The sequence below is a fragment of the Phocoena phocoena genome, chromosome 12 (assembly GCF_963924675.1).
Source record: "Phocoena phocoena chromosome 12, mPhoPho1.1, whole genome shotgun sequence".
Lineage (NCBI taxonomy): Eukaryota > Metazoa > Chordata > Mammalia > Artiodactyla > Phocoenidae > Phocoena > Phocoena phocoena.
Window position 1 is genome coordinate 78,465,725 of NC_089230.1, and position 6,000 is coordinate 78,471,724.

A 6,000-nucleotide genomic window follows, 5' to 3' on the forward strand; every position below is an offset into this window, starting at 1 on the left:
AATATGAGTACAAATATAGCTGTTTATATGAAAGTGAAATTACATTTTTTTAACTTAATAAAGGTGAGACGCTAAAAATAAAAGTGCTATGAAATTAGATACAAAAGAAAACTATAAAAATTGGTGGGAAATTTACAAAGCTCTACCAGGATTGTGAACTCAGATTGCTTTGCATATGCCTTTAAATTTTTATTTTAGTACTGGAAATATATCTACATACTAAGGAAAAATATTGTCCTTGAAAGGACAAAGTTGATTTCTTCCCTAGTCACAGTAAAGAGCTAAAGAGGTGTGGGAATATTTGTCTACTCTACAAGGAATGCTTAAAAGGTTAACCTTATTTTAGAATATATATAACTGACACAATTTTAAAAGAGAAAGCATCACATTAGTTAATATGCACCTTATCTCCTTACCTACCTGCCAAAACATGTAAAAGGAAGTAAGTATTTAGGAAATATTATCCTTTTACTGAGTATATCTTGAAGAGTAATGAGAAAGAAATGATAGATTTTAAGCTTTAATTGAAAAAATGGAGAAACAATTAGAAAAATAAATAAATATAAATAAATGTTCAATGCAAAGATGTAAAATATATGCTGTCAAAATGTCAGTGATGCAATTTATGTGAAATGTCTTTAAAAATGTAAAGCAACATAGAAGTATAATGTATGTAGATGAGAAATGAATTCTTTTTCAGAATTGAAATAACAAAGTTTCTGTGATCTTTGTTAGAAAAAGGCTACACGCATACAAAGAAATAACAGTCTTTCTAGGGAAAAACAAATGGTTTAAGAAGGTAGAATTCATACTATAAAGGATGTTTACATCTATTTTTTTTAATTGTTTATTTATTTATTTGCACCAGATCTTAGTTGCCACGTGCGAGATCTTTAGTTGTGTTGCAGGCCCTTGCACTGGGAACATGAAGTCTTAACGCTGGACCACCAGGGAAGTCCCTACATCTATTATTTTTTTATTGGAGTAGAGTTGCTTTACAATATTGTGTTAGTTCATACTGTACTGCAAAGTGAATCAGCTATATGTATTAGACAATATAGAAACAGAATAGATTATCATGTGCAAGTGTAATTTATCCAGGAGATGTAGAGTTAGTTTAATTTTTAAAAATCAATGTAATTCTACCATATGACCCAGGAATCCCACTCCTGGGCATATACCCGGAGAAAAGTATAATTCGAAAAGATACGTGCACCCCAGTGCTCATTGCACTATTTACAATAGCCAGGACATGGAAGCAACCTAAATGTCCATCAACAGAAGAATGGATAAAAGAGATGTGGTACATGTATACAATGGAATATGACTCAGTCATAAAAAAGAACAAAATAATGCCATTTGCCACAACTTGGATGGACCTAGAGATTGTGATACTGTGTGAAGTAAGTCAGATACAGAAAGACAAATATCATATGATATCGCTTATATGTGGAATCTAAAAAAAGGGGTACAAATGAAGTTATTTACAAGAACAGAAGTAGAGTCACTGGTGTAGAAAACAAACTTATGGTTACCAGGGGATGGGTGGAGGGAGGGATAAATTGGGAGACTGGGATTGATTTATACACACTACTATATATGGTAGTAAAACTAATAGGTTACTAATAATAACCTGCTGTATAGCACAGGGAACTCTACTCAATACTGTGTAATGGCCTATATGGGAAAATAATTTCTTTTTAAAAGAGTGGATATATGTATATGTATAACTCAGTCACTTTGCTGTTCACCTGGAACTAACACAACATTGTAAATCAACTATACTCCAATAAAAATTTTTTTAAATCAAGAAAAGATGAAATAAAGCAAAGTGCCTATAATGTTTCCTCAATAAATTCCATTCTTTCTGCTTCAAAAATAAAAAAAATTAGGTAGAATTTTTCTAATAGCCATTCCAAGCTTTATAAATCTTAGGAAAAACTTAAACACATACATCCATTTGTCCTAAATCAATCCCACCAGTAACATAGCGAATAAAACAATAAGTAGCAATCCTGAATCTTAATATAAATTGTTATTTAAAATATTTAGAAAACATTTACAAATTTCATAATAATCAACACTTAATCATTTGCTTATTAGAGACAGACCCCTAAGTATAGAATATAAATTAAATAAGTTTACAGCCCAGTACCAGCCCAGCTCTTGCTGCATAGAACAGAAGCTATTCTTTTAATTGTAATTTTATAAAATACTGACTTTAACAACCCCTCCATATATTCATCAACATTCTGATCCTTAAAGGAGACAAAACAGGTGAGCAAATAAATTTAGTTTTTAACAAGGCATGTTGTCTGGACAGGTAATAAATCATTTGCGAATATAAAATTTCATTAAAAATGGATCTGGGCTTAGATAAATACGCCCAATAACATTGGCTTTTCTAGCCAACCCAGCAAGACAAAGATAAGTTATCTGATATATCAAGGTACAAATACTGGAAAGGAAGAAACAATGTTATTATTTGTAGGAAATCCTGCTGGAAGAACTGATTAATGCAACATGTTGGGGTACAATTTGACAATATGGGGAAAAAACTTACCTTTGATGCAATCATTTTAGCACAAGAAATTTACTTAAAGTAGATAACTAGAGAAGTGAGCAAATATTTGTGTGAAAGATGTATATCATAGCTTTATTTCTTTGGTCAAGAAAAAAATAGAAACACCCTTTATGGCCCAAACCATAGAATTGGTTGAATAATACCTATAAAATGAGATGAGAGATATATTATAATCAGTTATGTGGACTTAATTCATCTGAATACAAATCGGCTGGAAAAAGTCGTTGGCCATGGGTGTTGAGCACCTTCTGGTACATCCTTTCTCAGTGAGCTCAGTTACAAGTCCAACCTCCTCTGCCCTGAGGCTGTTTGGGAATCTAGACACAGGGGCAGTAAAGTAGGTCAAGGCGACCACAGCATAAGACTGCTCAGGTGGGGCTTGTTTATTGCCTACTACAAAAGATGCTGAGCCCTTAGCCCCAGGTTCCTGAGATAAGTTGCAAATTATTGCGTGTAGAGCTCTCATCCAAGCCATTGAGTTATCATGCTAACGATCCTGCTGTTTGCTGTGCCGTGAGTAATGAACTGTCTTTTCAGACTCACTGAGAATCTTAGTCTACCTTTGGCACCTCTCTTATGAGGGCTGAGGTTTTTCCTTAACCGACTCCTTGCTTCTTCATCTGCCAATTCTGTGTCACTTCACTTCTTTGTGTTCTGCTTTCTGTTCCTCAAACACAGGGCAATAATAATGCATATTTTCTAGACATATTTGAAGATTAAGTGAGATAATACATGTAAAGCACTTAGAACAGTGCCTGGCACGTAAAAGTGTCCAAAAAGTATTTAGCAATCATTATTATCAACATCATCCCCATTATCATTAGAATGACACAATATATTTAGTAAACACCAGAAGCTGTGTTATATTTGCTAAATAAAACTCTGTGCACAAATGGGGAAAATGTAAACAATTGTTGAATCTGAGTAAAGAGTACACTGAAGTTCTTTGTACTAATCTAGCAAATTACATGTAAGTTTAAAGTTAAATCAACATAAAGTTACCTAAAAATCCAGTGAGTACAATCAATACCAGTATGAATTTATCTATACACAATGCATTTATATATGTGTATGTGTGTATGTGTGTGTGTGTGTAACACACAGACATCCTATGCACACTTATAAACACACATAGAAAAAATAAATAAAATGTCTCATTGATCAAAAGCAATTGCCCTCCCCGATGTGATCTGGTTCAACTTTCTTTTTTTGCATTATCTCATTATTTTCCAAATTTCTAAATAGACGTAAATCGTGCTTAAAATAGAAAAAAAGAGCGTCTTATCAAAAAAGGAAATTAACAACTCTTTTTATGGGAAGTTTTGCATAAATAAAGGCTTCAAAATACAACTCAGCCCCTATGTCTTTATATCAATATTTAAATGAAGAAATTTAAATGAGGTATTTCAAATAATGTTCATTATTTGAGTAAGTTGGGAAATTAGGCATTCAGAAACTCATGAAGTTAACGACTGAATAAATACATTAACGTGCATGAAGTTTTGGGTTCCAACTCAGTTTGGACCCCCAGAAAGTTTACCACACCCCCCAGCCTTAAATAACCGTGGAAGTGAAGGAGCTGGTGCCTTTGAACCAACCGCCAGACTTTACTTGATCAGATGAACGCATGTTCAAGTTACATAGGGCAATTCTAATTATAAATTAACACATTGATCAGAGGAAAAGATCTGGCACTGAGTGGGAAGATCAGAATACGTGAAATTCCAGTACTGCCTGCTCAAAACAAAGGAGAATGAAAGACTCATCAGGAGTGAAGAAAAAAGAGTAAAGCCTGAGTTGGCAGAATCTCAACAATCGAATTTAGGTTCCAAAGGAATCTTTGTTGCCTGGTTCGGTTTCCTGACCCACAGCACAGATCTCAAAGGGCTCCCTGGAGTGAGGAGAAGAATCTCTTTCAGGAAAACTTTGCCAAAAGTTTGTTTTCTTCAAATGAGAAGGCTAATAAAGATGACTGTCATTCTCCCACGTAAGGCAGAAAGTGCCAATATTCACATGTTTCTGCTGAAAATTTCATATTATTCAAGAAACAATAAAAGCACACTCTAACATATGAATATATTTGACATTTTTAACCATTGGACTTTTTTCCATATTCATCTATTCTATCTACTCTTGGATATAGCAACTGAATAAATGTTTAACAGAACTTCAGAGAGCGAACTTGTTCCTAAATAAAAAAGGTTTTCATTATAAAAGTAATTCTGATAAACAAGAAAAAGCTTCCTACGTAGAGTGACAGATGAAAAAGTAAGCACTACTTTCATTCCAAATGTCCCAAAGAGAAAGCAGTATTGGGTCACAGCAAGAGAGATATATCACTATAGATGCTTTCACTACAAATGATGAAATATCAAGAGAAAAAAATGCTGCCCCAAGAATTCCTCATCTCTCATAACAATAAATGCCCAAGGAGGTGGCTCCAATGGCTACTTCAGTATCTCAGTGTAGAGAGAACTCTACATGGACCCACATTAATTGCTACTTTCCCAAGCAACACAACCCCAGACAACATCCAGAGGCTGGAAGGATCAACTTACAGTCTTGGGTTCCTTTACCAGAGGCCCCCAATATACATCCCATTACATCTCACTGACCGAGGTTTTATCTCATTTCCACACCTAATCCAATCACGGCAAAGCGGGAAGGAATTACTGTGATTGGCTTAGACATTCAACCCCTGGGGTGCCCAATAATGAGAAAAAACGGAGATTCTGCTGACAGAGAATACTTGTGGGAGAGGCACAGGGGAGTTCCGGACAGTGTAAGACAAAAGCCAGATTCTTTACCGTAATATATGATGTCGGCCCATCTTTTTAGCCCTTCAACTCCGTTCCTCTGCAAACCCTATACTCTTCCGCTGCAGCTTTACCTGCTGTTTCCTGAAGAGGCCAAACATACTCATCTCATCTTGAAAATTTGCTCCCATCCTTATATGGCATGTCTCCTCACTTTCTTCCAATTATAATTATTTTTCTCTCCCGAAGCCTCGTTCGAAAGCAGCCTCATCTTATCTCCCATAGAAGAATGCACACCTCCTTTCTCTAGCCTTCTGTAGTTTGGAACTTCTCTATCTGGTACCTTGCCTTTCTGCTTTGCATCAGTCTAACCTCACTGACTCCACTGGAATAAAAGCCTCTTCAAAACAGAAATGGTGTCATCTTCATCTTTTACACGTGACTCTGGTGCTTTCAATGTAAAAGTGATTTAATAAGCACCTGTAGAATTCGCCTAAAATGTCATCTCTTTTAGAAACGCTCCGTAAAATTCCTCAACAGGGCCCTGACTGTCATTCTCAATTTCTGTTAAGAATCTAGGAGATAGGTCACCTTGAAACTAATTTCAGAGTAAATTCAAACTAGATTGTTAAGATTTAATGGCATCTTTGGGTTGTCTAT